The sequence below is a fragment of the Poecile atricapillus genome, chromosome 1 (genome assembly GCF_030490865.1).
Source record: "Poecile atricapillus isolate bPoeAtr1 chromosome 1, bPoeAtr1.hap1, whole genome shotgun sequence".
NCBI lineage: Eukaryota > Metazoa > Chordata > Aves > Passeriformes > Paridae > Poecile > Poecile atricapillus.
The window spans coordinates 74,717,953-74,734,972 of NC_081249.1; positions in this window are offsets into that span (position 1 = coordinate 74,717,953).

A 17,020-nucleotide genomic window follows, 5' to 3' on the forward strand; every position below is an offset into this window, starting at 1 on the left:
AAGCCATTCGCCTTCTAAATGGAAGACCAGCCTGATCAGATCCGAGTGCAAAATATATTCTGGCTGTGCCCTGTGGTAAATGACTTCAAGCTCCAGCTGTTTGATATGAAAGGTTGTTTTCAGTGTCAAATGCCATGAATGGGGTATGCTTTCTAAATAACTCTTTTCAGCTAAAACAAGGCTTAAGAAAAAAAGTTTAATACATGCCTAAGCATACCTGTCTACCTACATATGTATGTGTCTTCTCTGCTTCTGTGGGTCACAAATTTTTCTGTTCTGTACAGCTGCTTGTTTTAAACACATAAATCTCTACTACCAAAAGACAGATGTTAGCTTAGATGTCTCTAGAAGAAGTATGCAGATAAGCCTAATAAAGTACATCACTTTGTGTCTAACATATTTGTCTTACATATTTCTCCATGTTCTGTTTAACAAGGAGAGTTTATTTCATTTCAATTCTGGGGCAAGAGATAGCTATGGAAATAGATGTGCTATTGTCTGAGAACCTAGCAGTCAATGAGAGGAGAATGTTTATGCTGTCTCATAAAGCACTGTTACCACACACAAAACAATTTTTCACATGAAATAATTAAGTTCTACATTAAATAATTAACTTCTGTTACAAATGAACATCTCTTTTGTAACTCTGTACTTGTAAAACACAAAACAAAATGGTGTCTTTACCCAAAACCGAAGCTCTTAACGGCTTCCAAACTAAAAGCAGACTGTAGAATAAAGGTTCTGAATGTTTGGCATGACCCATCTCCCCTTGACTCAAGTAGCCATTCCGAAACCCAACACTGCCTTTCACAGGCAGAAATTGCTTAGCATACCTTGTATTGTCCTCCAAGAGCAAAACTGCTAACTTGCATTAAAATCAACTGATGTTACTAAATTTAATTATTACACTTCTGACTACAGTAGCACCAGAATCTTTCTTGCACCCACACAAAAAGAAGTCAGTAAAACCTGCTGACTTAAAATCATAAACCCAAAGAAATCAAACTGCTTCTCAAAAACCATCTCCCCATTGCTCTCCTTAGGCACACTGCGATGCAGATATTTCAGTTCCCATCCTGCTTGTGGCACAACAATTAAAAATGCTGTTTCCATTTCTCTCTTCCTATGACATTGTCAGGTTTTGAGGTTATAAATGAGAACAATAGTCTGTAAAGCACAACAAAAAGATGGCAAAATATATTCTAAACCATTTAAGTGAGAGGGCATTGCTGGTCCCAGCCTAAAGCAGCTGTCAATATTTAGTTTTATGCACCAATTCACATCTTTCTACATGCAATGAATTTTCTTAATTTCACAAAAAATACACCCTCTGAAGGTAGAGCTCATGACTTAGTTGGAAAATGCTTAACAAAAAAAAAACTCCAAAAAAACCCCAAAAAACAATGACAAAAATGTTTTCAGTTCTCTCCATTTCTTCCTGGTTTTTCAGCTAATTTTGTCTTCTCTATGCCTGGTTTTCAGGCACCATCTTAAGTATTTCCACAATTTCACTAATTTAAAACAGGAGCATGAGCCCTCTTTTGTTCTCTCATATCTTCGGCAGGAAAGGGTCTTCATCCATAAGACATTTTGAAATGGGCTATCTATAATTTGGATTTCTACAGAGCTGGCAAATGTTCTGGTGATAGTTTTAGAAAAGAAGACAGATAAGAAGGGAGCTGAGATTGTTTGGCTGGCATCCTGTTATCTCTGTGAGTGGACCAAAGGAGAGTTTTCTGTGGGACCTGGAGGAAAAGGAGGCACATTGTCAAACAGGCTTTGCCCTTACAAATTTTTTTTTTATCATGTTAATCACAAGAGATTTAAAATATGTAAACTTCTTTTGCTGCTGCAACAGCAGACTTCTCAATTGCATCCTATGATTTTTCTATTTTCTATTTTTTCTATTTATTTTTGGATTTTAGGCTGACCAAAGTAGAGTCCATCACTTCATTGAACTGTTTGGTCAACAAAATGAGCAATAGAATCCCTTCTTTTGTACATGAAAGCAGACCACTGAAATTTATTAAAATATTTAACAGCTTGATATGCAAGAACATGCCTTTGTTGATGTATTGAAATTAATTTGCTGTAAAGACTTCTTTAAGAATAATAAAATATTGTATATATCACCTTCGGCATTATGTAAGGCAAGTAGCTTCTATGCTGGCATTTGCAGGAATAAGCAAAAGTAGTTCAGCACAGCTCACAGCTGTGATCAGTGGAGTAAAGCTCAGGGTCTAGGGGCTGCTAGCTCTGGTACTCTACTAAAAAGGCAGCTGTACTTTACTACTGGTCCATTGGGCCTGATGCTAATAATTTTTAAATGGCCTGTTAGTTACAGCAGTGGCCTCAAGCTACCTCTTATTTCAAATCCTATTAACATTTGTGTATCTTTAAACTACTTTATTTTCTTAATTAGCATATATTCATTCATAATTCCCAGTCAATCTGTTGCTATATACAGGAAGGAGAAATGAGAAAAAAATATTAACAGTGGCCGAAGAGTTGGTGGATGAAATGTGACTGTGGTAATGCGGAACCAAAGCAATCACACAAAACACCAAGTGCAGAAATGCTTCTGTACACGCTGTTTTTCTCCACAGTGCTCTGCAGGATCAAACTACTGCCTTAGGATAATGGATTGGTACTGCCTACAGGCATACTGGGGGAAAAGAAACCAATATGAGTAGAGTATTTAAGAAAACCAGGTTCAATCTTTTTTTTCTTCGCTATAAAATTAAAAAAAATGAAAGGCTTTCCACAGTTTTATTGGTTCCAGCAAGATGTACTCAAAACAGTTCTAATAAAGCAAGTTCTTCCTTACACTCTGAGATTTACGTTGCTTACTCTTCTCTTGATGGAAGCTTTCCCTGAACAAGGATTGTAACACATTTCTTACTGTATATTTGCTAACATTTATAAGTACCTCTGCCATTAAAAACTATTAATTTCTGGTAGCTCAAAGCTACCTTAGCATGTATTTCCTTTAAAAAAGTCCCATCATATTTGTCTTAATAATGTTTTATGATCTTTTAATTTCTACCATACAAAAAACTCAGTAGTTAGGTACCACAATGATTTTATTACACAGAAATGCAATTACTGGCCAAAATCAACCTTTTCAAGTCTAGAAAATGCTGATCATGCTGATTAAGACTTTTCAATCAACTGAAGATTTAAAAGAAATGCTGACATAAATCTAAACTCAATCAGTCAGAAAAAAATGTACATAACAAAGCATTTTTTTTCTCCTACAGTCATTCAAAATCTAACTACTCTTTGCCTGATTAATTTGTTTTGCTTATGGGTAAACAAAGAAACATAGATGCTACCCGAGCTTCAGAAGAAAAATAGAGATTATTTTCCACAGCTTGATTTGAAGTAGAAGGGTTGTTGTGAAAAGGGCCTAATATACAAAAGCACGGAAAACTTGTCCTTTAAAACCTGATTTTCTCTACAGTCTCTTTCTTAGCATATTTTAACATTTCCACAGTAGTTATGCTTCTAGTATGCTTCTAATATGTACCTACTCACAAAAGAAAGAGATGCATTAGTTACATTCTTGCCTAAGGAAAAGCATAATCTACGTAGGGTAATTTAACTTCCTTCCATGTTCAGGTGGGTTTAAGGTGTGTCTTGCTGAAATCACACTGAGGAGATAAAAAAAAATAAAAATCTAGTCTTTGTACTTTCTTGGTTTTCAATGCCTAGATCATCTACTTCACAGCCACACTTGTTGGGTAATTCCTCCTCTAAGTACAGGTATGATGTGATCAAGAGATAGTTTAACCAAACTAGCTGCCTAATTTTCTGCTCTCCTTCACTCCAGACTGAAGAAGAGGGATGGCCTGCCAGCTGGTTGCCTGTGAGGACAGAGGGGGCTATATTGGAGACTCAAAGGAATCTCCTCCAGCACCATGTTCCTTGTCATAATGTTCTGATCTCAGCGCTGACAAACTCAGCACAATCTCACAGGATTTTCTTACCATGGTACTGTTTATCTTTGAGTTTAACAGACCAAAATTCAGAAAAAGCAAATAGAGACAGACAGGTTTCAAGTAACCTCTCTGGAGGTTAGGAACAGGATCACAGGATAGTTCAGGCTGAGAGTGACCTCAGGAGGCTCTGGTCCAACCTCCAGCTCACAGGAGGTCAGCTCTGAGGTCAGACCATATTCTCAGGCTTCACCTGGTCAAGGTTGAAAATCTCTAAGGACAGAAACAGCACAATGTATCTGCTTGTTCTGCTCTTCAAATGCCTGTCTTCACAGGGGCATTTAAAAAAAAATAAAAATCAATCTGAACCTCTCTTGATTCACTTTACTTTCACTATCTCGTCCTCTCACCCAGCCTCACTTCACTAAGCCCAGTTCTGTCTCCTAGATGATCTCCCATAGGCACTGGGGGCTGCTGTCAGGTCCTCCCCAAAGCCATCTCTGCTCCAGACTGAACAAGATCAGCGCCCCCAGCCTCTCCTCACATGGCTCAAGGTGAGTAATACTCTGATCTACTGTCTCTGCCCCTTTTCATACCGCTCAGGATACTGATACTGGTTAACAGGCCCTCTTCTAAATTTTACCTGAAAATGTCACAATTTTCATTGCACATTGCAAGCAGAAAGTAACTACTATGATCAAAGTTAGCACAGGTACTAGAAAAAAACTTTACACCCCAAAACCTTAACAACCAAGGCTTATCAATGGTAATTGCAATGAACACAAATGTAAATGTGTCTGAAAATACAGACTTAAAATGTAATCGTATTTGCAGTTGATAATCATATTGTTCTATCCCAATACAAATTTGGACCAGCACTAAGGCAACTGTAGAAACATAAAAAAGTCACACCCACTTATACATGGACAAGCCCACGCCAAAATGTTATTAACACAGGCCAAAATGTTAACAAATGTTATTAACATGTTTTATTCCAAATCACTTACTAACTCCAGAACTCCAGACTGATCATTTATTATGGATTTGGTGCATATAAGGTGTCGTAAAAACACGGCTCCAATTGATTAGATAATTGCATTGCCATAAAGCCTGAGAGACAATATCCCACTTCTGTGTAGAGTCACCTTGCCTCAAAGTCAGTAAAAACTGCTTCTGCACACACAAGGGCAAAATCTAGCCTGAAGTCATCCCACAGCATCAGAAAATAAAACATATATCAATGAGTATTTTGAACAACAGAATTTGATTATTTGACACTGTACACAGCCTAAGGCATAGGTCTAGACATGTCAGAATAGTGCAAAGGCCTTGCTCTTTAGAGGTTATATTTCATCCTGTCTTACTATTCTCTATTTACTATCCCATCTTTTTGCATTACCTCAAGGAAGTAAGTGGCAGAACACCTGTGGAAATCAGTTCCCACACAGGCATAGCAGATTCAATTTATTAACAAAATTAGGAGGGCACGCTTTATACGTGATCTACTAACTTCAGTTAGTATAAAGATTGTGAAAAAAATAGATGCAGGTCTTTGAAAAATATTTCAATTTAGCATTTAAGGAATATCACACAGGTATACATACAGTCAAGAGAATCTGTTGGCTCTTTCCATTTTTTCCCTCATCATTTCCTGCAACTGGATGGATACACAGTATGAGTTGTGCTCCTCATCCCTTGACCAGACATCCTAAGGCAAAAAAGTCTCTTGATTGCCCTTAGGCTTCTTGGTGCAACTTTAACATTGCCTACCTGATACATCAATAATGATCTGAGACTCTGAGGGCCATATCCAGGGTAGGAGGCTTTCTCTTCATATGTTCAACCTGATCCCCAGGGAGGCAGCAGGCTTCCCTAAGGACTGGGTCCAGTCTGCATATTAGGCCTTGTGTTCCCTTCAGGAGGCCGTCTTCTCTGGCAATGACATATCTGTTTTTCTTTATGGAAGTGGTTTTCATGCAGGGTGCAGGATGGGTTAACCTTGGTGACACCTCCAAGCTAGATGAAGCTAGACCATCCTGGTTGTTGTTCCATCCCACTTGCACAGCCCCACTCCTATTACACAGGGCACCTGGGAAGGGGAGGCAGTCACAGCACCGAGCACTTTGCAGAGAGTGTGATGGACAGGGATGCTTCTCCTTAGAGATAAAGCAACGAGCTGATGGTTTCTGAGGGAAACACCAGCACTTCAGCCTCCTCCTGATGCTTACATTTTGCCTGACACTGAGTGCTGTGACACTTCAGCACTGAGCAGTGTTTTGGTTTACACTCATCTGGCCGGGTGAAGCGAGGTTATCGCCTTGCTTCACCTAAAAGCTCCTCTGCACCAAACCAGGAGAGTGCAAGTTGTTTTCTGCACTAGCCTTGCAGCAAAGAAATAGTGAATAATTTGTCAAAACCACATAACTTTGCTTTTAGTGTAACTACAATCTTCTGCAAAATGCTGAGCAATCAGGAAATCAAGCAGCTAGTGAGATATGCCTTAAGCGGTCTCTGATAGAGGGCTCTCTCTTATCCAAAATGCTTCCAATTTTTCTCCTTGCTGTACTGCATCACATGGGCAATGACAAAATATCTTCTTTTTGTAAGGTTACTGTCTTTAAATTACATCTACTACATGATGCACATATTTTAGATTTATAATAGGGACAACACAGAATGATACAGTATACAATGAGGTAAAAAGGTAGTTACATGTGTATATGCACACAGTCAAATTATTTTTTGCCATAATTACTTTTGGTTTTTGCATTTAACACAAGAGAAAAGTTATTAAAAATTGTGACATTTGTCTGGGTTGGATTTCATAAACATGATGTATTTTTAATTGCACAGATGATTACTTACTGACCTTTCTCTAATTTTCATCTGTTCATCTCCTGAGATCCCACATATCAAAAACCAAGGACTACCAAATAATTTCAAAACAATAAAAATATCTAATGAGAACTAATGGTTCTAATTTCAGTAAAAAAGCCACAAGGGTAATATCACGGTGTAGAGTGCAATTAAAAAACTTGCCTTTTTCTGACATCTAAATAGGAATATTATTAGGAAAATACAATTTATATAAATGTAGAGGTCTCTGACATCTACTCAAAACTACCTGAAGACTCACATCTTTCACCAGTAAAATCAAAACAAATAATTATATTTTAAATAAGATTAAAATATTTCATTTTTTAAAACTGACTCAGAAAAATTTGTTTCAGAACTGTCCATCCATATTTATTTCCTTTTTTCAGAAAATTTTTCATTCTCACTTGAAACAGAGTTCTCTGGTCAGACCACAGTTCCCACGATGGAGCAAAACATTTCACCCGGCCTCCTGAACAGGATGATTACAAGAGCTGCTGCTAGGGTAGAGGGAAGAAGGAGAAGTGGAGGAACCGTGTTTTTGATTTTCCATCTTAATTTATTCTAAAGACATGCAAGTATATGCCATATATTACAAATATTTGATCTCCATTATTTCTATAAATGTCTAAGAACAGGGGAGAATGAGGATTTTTTAACACATGGCTTGGTCATACCTGATACTAGTGCTACTCAAAAAACCTGTCATGAAATGAGCAGTCTAACTTTGAGAGCTATGCAACTGGAAATACACCTGACATTCAAGGATCATGAATAATACATACACCTTCATCACTGCCAAGAGTTGAAACAAGCACATCAAAATAGATAGTTTTCAAAGGACAGGAAGTCGTAATTTTGTAAGACAAAAGTAGTTGACTTGGATTTCACAAAAATACCACTTGTCCTGCAGTTAAGCTTCTGTGACTCAGATTTTTGAACTTGTTAAACAGAGCCCTGCAGTGACCATATTTTTATACTTCAGAAGATAACATTTTACGAAGCTAAAACCACATGTACACAGGTCAGTGTCCAGCTTATAAACTGTGCAAAGATGCGAAGATATTTTAGCATCTTTTATATTGTTAAACTTTTCTCACATCAGGAATGTTTAACTAGCTCCCCCAAAAGACTCAGCTTCAGAGTCTAAATATTCCCATGTTCACTCTCAGTTATCCTATCAACAGAAGACTCCAGTAATTAAGTTATCTGTAGCTGTGAAAGAGAAGTTTGAAACCATCATGATATAGGATAGCTAACATAGTAAGAAAAAAATGATTTTCAATCAAGAGTACAGTGAGAGTCTGGGAAAGATTAAACCATTTATAATGGTGGCTAAAGTTTAAGGGGAGGAAATATTAATATATCATATATAGTAATGTACAAAAAACATAATCAATTGTACATATATATGTATGGAAAAAACCCTGAGATATCTATATACGCCTAACAGAAGTAGGCTAAGGTAAAAGGTAGTATGGCTGTGCCAGTGTACAAATGTCTGAAGCTCATGGAAACAATTTTGCCCATAGAAAACAATGAAAGAAGTCCAAGAAGAAAAGCATGTTTACTCCCGAACCAATGGACAGTAAGAAGTAAGCTGGAATTGGTAATGCTGTCCAAAAGGGTAAAAGAGGCAAGGTTTGGGCAAGGATTTGGGCATCAACCAGGTTCATGCCGAAAGCACATTAGAAGAGGAAGAAGTGAATGGACCCAGTGCTGCTGCTTGGCCTTCTGATGCTAAACAGCAACTATGGTGAAGCTCTAGCAGGCCACCAAAAGGCAGAGTAATTCTGATAAATACAGAGCAGTAAACCCTAATTAACAGTTGATTGTGGGAGGGGAAAAAAATGGACGTAACAACCAGCAGAACAGGGGAGATAAACTTATGCAAGAAGCAGCAGCATCTTAGGAATTAAATAATATAATTTGAAAAATATAAAATTTATATATATAAAACAAGACAGTAAGCTTTCATATACATACCCACACCAGAAAAAAAGCTTAGCCCAAAAGTACTAGAAAACAGAATGAAGAAAATGTACTGTGGTTTGGGAAGAACTTTTCTTTGGATGTTTTCACTGAATTGTGTCTCTTTGTATGAGTGTCAGCACTCAGGCACTGGGCAGGAGGGCTCCAGGGACCACTGTGAGGGAAGCGAGGTTTGCCTCCGAGGGCCCCACCACAGGGCATGGCTGAGCCCTGCAGCCAAGGAGAAACACTCAGGAGGGAAGGACTGTAGCTGACCCTGAGAAAAGCTGCTTAATTAATTTCCCCAAAAATCACATCTGTGTTGTCCATGGCAGCAATTGGTAAGGTGGCCCTTAGCCAAGGTCAGACAATGACACTCTTTATGAGATTATTTCCATTCTTAAAAATAAACCCACAAACAAAACAAACACACAAAAGTGAGAAGCAAAGGGGAGAAAGAAGATGCCAAAGAAAAAAAATAAATTAAATTTGCTTCCTCAAAGAGATCAGAAGAATCATTTCTAAAGGATCAGAAAGTAATAGTCTGCAAGCACTTAAATGAAGAGAAGGATAGAAAAGATACTTCGGCTTGCACAAATTGCACACTCAAACAGGACACAATGAATGTAATATGCATGACTTAAGACTAGTATGAAGACTCAGTCCAACCATTCCAATGTGTAGATGAACTTCCCCATAAGCAGAGGTGGAAGCTCTCTTACCTCAGATACACTCAACTGCCAGCTGAGCACTCAGAAAGTTTCATGAGGTGGGGACAACCAGCACCAACAGGACATCATAGAATCATTAAGGTTGGAAAAGACCTCCAAGATCATCAGGTTTCCAAAATACACTGGAAGATCTAATCTATGCACTGTAAAAAACTCTGATTTCTCAAAGCAACTGAACTGAACTATTGCAGCAGATGTAGAATTCATAAAGACAAAAAAGTCTTCAAGATTTGAAAGAAAAAAGGCACACCTTTAAGTCATTTGTACAAGAAACCCAATTCTGTAGGAAATCCAGTTAATCCCCAATGTACAGAATTTTCTGCATTAGTAAAGCTTAAAGTATGAGTAATTAATGCTATGCCACTCTCAAGAAGGCCAAATACAGCCTATGGCTGAATACTGCCTTCTTCCACCAGTAGAAATTTCTATCATCCCATCTAAGAGATGAGCTACTCTTAACCCAGACAATATTTACAAGTAGGAGCCTTTGCTATCAACCTAACTACCATAACACCCTGGACACACAGATTTCTAGTTCAGAAGACACCATATCAAAATCTTGTCTAGGCACCCTTGTGATATAAAATAAGTAGTTTATCTTCCCTATTTAAATTGATCACTTAGAACTTTGATGACCCTTTTACAGATTTCTGAAAGTTAATTTTCTTTTTGTGCTTTTTTGTTTGTTTTTAATTGTAACAAAAAGCCTAAGTGGTTCTAAGAAAAGCAAGCAGGTATATTTGTAAATTAAGAGAAGAAATGGACTACAAAACTATGAAGTTCTTTCTTGTTTCCAAACCTGCATTTAAAATTACATGTGCTAGAGTCATAGCTTCTGGTACCACACTTTTGATTGACCTAAAGCAGAGTCTGTAGATCTCAGCCCACTAAGCACTGGGGAATCTGTACCTAAATAACGCAAGCACAGAATCCTGCAAATCCTGACTGTGACTGTAAACCCTTTCCATATGAGGAACTTCACAACTGCAACAGCTTCCATTTGCTCTTGCTCACTGGTATAAGTGTGGTACATTACATAAATAATTGTTTGACCTACTGTAATTTTCCTAGATGGTCCATTCTTCTCTAGCACCCCTGCATAAACCATAACTTCAGGTTCATCTGCCTTAAGGTTATGGGATTTTGTTTTTCTTTAATCTTAGAAAGTCTAACACATAAATCATATTTAAATTAGTTGGTATCAGAGAACTTCAGTCCTCTGGGTTTTTTTGTCATTATTTTTCTACCAGTGCCATGCAGGCACACTTACTTTTTGCATTTATTTATTTAAAATCTTCTTTTGGGTATCACTACACAGCTGGTTCATGTCAAAAAGGCAGCAGAAGTCATCATGTCCCACTGCCTGAGGTAAAACCTCTGATAAACCTGGCTTCCTTCCATGTGAGACTGAAGCAATGCTTTTATGGGATCTGCTGCAGGCTGGTTATTGAAAATGGAAGATGCTTAGTGCTTTGCATGCATAGCCCTTTATAAATAATATATAAAGGTCAAATAAGTTATTTATTGGGTCTTTCTGCCTGTTTTATGTATGCTACTTTGTTTCAATATCGAAGTTCTGATTTTCAGTAGTTGTAAATTCAAACCGATTGACATGTTAATTTACCATGAGCTGAGAAACTGGAAAACAGTGAGAACAGTCATTATATTTTTTTGGCTCAGTCAAATGCAGTTGTCTACCTGCATTCACTGATTTCTCTTGAAGCTGTCTTTTTTCTCTCTTTTTTTTTTCCTCAATTTTGCATGTTCACACACTGTTAGGTAATAGTCTTGCATAGGTGACTCACAGCAAAGCTGCTTCTTCAGTGATGGCCTGTCTCAATTTATTCAGTTCTATAAATCAACCTAACTCATGATTTCACAGTATCTGCCCAACTCACCATGGCAAAACTCCTCTGTTTCCTCCAGGAATTGCTTCACCATGTAGTTCTGATATAGCCCAACACAATGCTGACCCCTTTTCCGCATCTTCCTCCCCCCCTCCCACAAGTCATATCTAATACTTTTTTTCCTCACACAGCATTTAAGATCTTCTTTGCTTTGTTCTCCTATTGCACCTTCACCAGCTCAACTCACAGCGATGCCTGCACACTGGCCTGACAGAAATCACACTTGTTACTTTCTGGTCCGTGTAAGAGTCATCTCTGACAGGGTCTCCCTTGCTGCTTCTCATCACAGCACTACCTCTGAGCTCTCACCAGTGTTACTTCTGAGATCTCCAGCTGCAGCAAATTGAAAGCAAATAGTCATGAAGGCATTATTCACACCTCATTTGTTACATTTCTCGGAGTTATGCCCTCACTTCCCTCCATGGTTCAACTCCAGTGGGATCACCTGCTCTGAAATGTTTGGAAAAGCTTTCCACTCCCTGCCAGGTGTCTCCTTGAGTCACTCTTCCTCCCTATGGCAGTTCTCAGACATGCATTGCAGGGCCCATAGGTACAAAGCCTACATTCACCTAGCCAGAACTGTTGCAGAAAAAAGGCTAGAAGCATCCCAAATTCCAGCTGCTACTACATTCTGCATCATCACACTTCATGGGAATGAAAGTAAGAGACAGCCCGTCCCCGGGTGGAGCTAGGAGGCAGTGGAGCAGGGAAGCAAATCCAAAGCTCTCAAGCATTTCATGCACATGGGAGAGTTTCCTAGCCCAGCCCAGCCAGGAGGCCCTGCAGAGCCTCTCTGGCCTCAGCAGCACCCCCAGCCCCCGTGGCTGCGGGCTTTATTTCTCCAGTGATGCCCATGATGGTGGTTCCACACACAGCCCAGGCAGGGGCTGCCTGTCGCCTGCTCAAGAGCCACAGGCTGGTCACTCCTGACTTCGATGGATCAGAGTAGACAGCAACGGCTTAAATACCACCAGAGTGTTAAATTTAGACTCACACAGGAGCAAACCTGTAAATAATGAGATATTTGCCTACCATCAATCTGAGTCTCTGCATATTACATCTGTCCTCGCTGTTTTATGCATTTTTTTAGATGTAGGCTATGCTGTCTTCTGCATTTCTAAAGCACTCAGTAAATTCTGGAAAGTACTAGAATACTAATAGTAGCAATAATTATGGCCCTGCTCTTGTCTAAAATACTTAATGCATTAATAATTTTCCACAGTATCAACATTCTGTAACAATGAAATGTATAACTTTTGTACAAATCATTAGCAATTAAAATTTATTTGTACACGATAATTTGAATATCTGAGAAGTAACACAGTGCTAATTAGTGTATGCAGAACCTCTTACTAATAAGTAAAGGATATTAATTTGTCTTTTCTTTAATAAAGCCATATTTCTCTAAAATGACACAAACAGTCCAACAAGAAATTAAATTCTATAGAAATAGTGGTTTTCAGCACTTGCCATTTTTTCAACAGTGCACCAGAATTCAAAAAGCAAGACTTTACCCTCTGCCTTATGAATACTAAACAGCATTCTTCATCTAAAGGTTAAACCAGAAAAAAATCAGTCTCTCTGCCTGTATTTTTATGAGAATTGCAAAGCATTTCATGTGTATTTTTTTTAAGTGTAGCTAAACCTGTAATACATGTCAGCAAACTTTAATTTAGCCTACTGTTTTTCCATAAAAATGTAACACTATAGATAACCTTCAAGACACAATCGCATACTTTCAGTCTGTTAAAACAGGTAATTCAGAAACACCTCTCCCCTACTTTATCTCATTCAGGAAATCCACAAATGCATTCCATCTCTTGAAAGGGACTGCTGATACATAAACATTTTGGGAGTCTTACCTGTTCTTAAAAGGGCTCCTTTCACATGAGGGATAGCAGTCACAAAGAATGACTGTGGCCATTGAATTCAATTGACTCTGAGTCAGAGTTCAAATGACAAAAAGGGACAGTTATGAAACGGAAAGATTTCCCAATAATCTGAGTCCATGGGCTGTGTTACCCAATGCCTAAATCAGGGATGAGCTAAGCAGAACCAGCTCTGGTTTTTTGGCACATATATTTGAGGGGTTCAGCCGAAAGCTGTGCAGACGTGAAGCAGTTTACACCAGGGTTTTCCTGTCCTACACTCTGTTCTCAGAGCTGAACACAGGAGGGTTCCCCATACTTTCAATGTGGGCGAACCAGTGTAGGCCTGACAAGTGTTCCTGCTTTCAACCATCATCAGCCTTAAAGATCTACATGATAAACCAGCTTAGTTAAAGATTATGATATCAGATATACAATGAAAGTATGTGTCTGGGGGAAGGATGCTGAGAGCATTTTGCCAACGCATGCAAGGCAAGGAAGGATACAAATTTCTGTGTTGTAATTCAGTGTATTCAGAACACAAGTTCTCAGCACCATTGCTGCACTCAGAATTGCTGCATCATCAGCCACCACACATTGCAACTGTTTCTAGCTGTGCAGCATTAGCTATAGCGCTATGGGGACCATCTCTAGTGTGGTGGGACCATATTGAACTTTATTAAAGCAAGGAAAGATGTTAATTCATAGCAGTCAGAAGCCTACAGTTATCCTTGGCAAGTGCATATGAAGAATGATAACCAAAATATTTTTCATTTACTGAGGGTAAACAGCAAATTCTGGGTGATGATCAATTCATTGATTCATGAGAATAAAGATCTCTAGGGAGAATCACCAGTCCAGACTGACTTTCTAGGAATGCTGAATTTTATGTCTGGATCTCTGTTTTACTAAAAATTGAGACAAAACCACAAATCGAAAGTGCACAGGTGATTGTGTCTTTTTGTGGGAGGTTATATTTGAAGGATCAAAGTCATATTGATTTGAGAAAATAAAATGTATTCTTATGTTAGCTACACAATAACATCTACAGAGAGTACCACCAGAGAAGACTAAAATACTGCAGACTGGCTCCCCTTCCTGCCATTACCTCATTCTTAAAAAAAAAAAAAAATACAACTGCATCCTTCCAATCTAACACATTTTAGGAGACAGGAGGACAGCAGGGTAACTATTTTGGACAGAGACTGCTATTAGCATTTCCAATACAGAGTTTATTCCAAATTTGGTGCTATGCCTCTGCAGATCTCAGATCAGAATCAAGCCTTTAGGCATTAACTGAGATAAACAAAGTATGATACGTCAAATCTAATTATGCTATAAATATCCAAATAATATCTAGATCTCTAAGGTAATTCTAAAGAGCCTCAGTGACAGAGAGGCAAATATGATTAAGTTTAAACTGCAAACAGCTTGTGAAATATGGGAAATAGCATTACATGTGAAAATATCTGTAGGGAAATATTTTCTTTTAACTAATAAGGCAGGAAATTCTGTGACATAGTAAATGACTTTTTCAGTAGCTTAAGGCATCTTAAAGAAAAAGCAAGGATGCTAAGTAACTACTATACATTCCAGCTTTAAAGCCATCATCAATAATACTTGTTTCATAACTACTAAGTAATAAAAAATAGTGAAAAGCAAAGCAGTAATAAAAAATAGTAGAACACACCCCCCTTGTATGTATGCATCAATTTTAATAATGAAATAAATGCTTAAATTGCTTAATGATTCAATTTTATTCAGAACATGTGAAAATAAAGCCTTTCACTCCTTTCCTTTCACAATTTTCATAGCAAAAATGAAACATCAGCAGGCAATTCAAATACAATGCTTTCCCCAAGAAGGGTTTGAAAAAATTGTTAAATGACAGACCTTAGCCATCCCATTTACTACTCATAGAGACACTGATGTATGGTTAAGTACACCTAGCTACAACTTTATTTTAAGATCAGACTGAAACTGAGCTTGTAAATGCATACCAAGCATCTGTCTGACTCTAACCTCTAGTTCTCCTGTGTGAATTCAAGTCATATAAGTCCACAGTCACTTCATGGTTTTCTCAAATGACAGAAATTCCAAAACTGCTTAGTGCAGTTTTCAGGAACAAATTTACATGCTTGTAAGGCACCTGGAGCTATATGCCTTAATTAAATCTGTTTCCTTTTGCACTACCCTAAAGCACTTCCCTTAACTTTTTATCTCTTTGAGCTATGTGTACTGACACTGATTCATAGAATATTTGGCCAGTCCCACACTCACATGCCCCGTGGGAAACCTTTCAGGAGAACCTCAGGAACATCTCCTGGCATGAAATCCTACACACTGCACTCATTAAACCGCCATCTTTCCCATGCAAACACCATGCATACGGAGCACCTCCATCTTACATTCAAATCCAAAGACAGCAGCCTGGTTGAGTCCTCCCTTGTGGTATCACTCCTCTGTCACTGATTTAAGCTGGCTCAGTTCGTACGTCAAGTGATAAAATACCAGATCACTCAAGTGCATGCATGAATACAGCTAAAACCTACTGGATCTTGACTGCACACAAAGGTTCTCCTCGGTGATCACTAGATAGAACTTGTTTCAGCCTGTGAGTGTTAGAGACAGGACACACAGCCAGCCACACAGGCTGAGATGGGATACAGCTTGGCCAAGGTGAAAAGCCCTGAATAGTACAGAATTGCCTCAAGCTTTCAGGTCCAAGTACAAAATTGTCCACACAGACTCAAATAATTCTAAGACCCAGCTTCTAACTTTGGGGATGTGAGTAGAGAGATGTATTGAGAAATGAAACATCAGCTTTGACAGATACAGATTTAACTACTGGTACAGTTCTGCAGCAGCCAGCCTGCCGCATTCCCACAGCCTGAATCGAGGCCAATGACTGATATATTTGCAGGTCTTCTTCCAGTGCTGAAGGAATATATTTCATGGCTTAAGAAAAGTGAAGTCATGTAAGAAGAGCTAGATCAAGACAGAAACATCACCAAAAGAAGGATTATTCTGAGCTGCAAGAGAAGACTTTTCTGAGCTGCAAAGAGATAAGGCAGTGCAAATGTGCAGCGACAGATGTGATCCCAGATCCCAATGGACATTGCCACAAGTCATCTTGTTAGCTATGCCCATTCTCAGGTCATTTCACATGCCCAAAGTAGCTATGTAAGTAGGCCCAAAGGCAATCTGGGCCTGCTGGAAGAGTACCCTCTTGTCTTGGTACCCAGCTAGCAATAAAACATTCTTCACAGAACCTTTGAGCATGGCTTTCAAAAATAAGAAATCTTAGGAAACGTTCCATTTTCTTCCTACTCCTTTGGCTCGTTGCAAAAGAAACTGGAGGTCTTGGACACACTGCACAATTCCTTTATCACTGACAGTTCCCTCACACAGCACCTCAAAAAATGCAGACTGAAAAAGCTCTTCAGCCCCTCCAGCAATGCACTTTTTTCTCCCCATTCATCTTATAACCAGATAGCCTGCCCAGACATTACTGGATAAAAATATGTCTGGCAAGTAATGATTTTGGTCAACAATATGACATCTTTAAATAGCACCGCAGATGTAAACAGACACAGAAATTACCACCCTGGTCTGAAGACTTAATCTGGATTAGACCCATTGAATAGTGAAACATTTTATTTGCAGGAGCAAGTGCCAAACAGAGTGACAGAGGGCAAATTGCACAGATATATTTTGCAAGGACAGTTTTA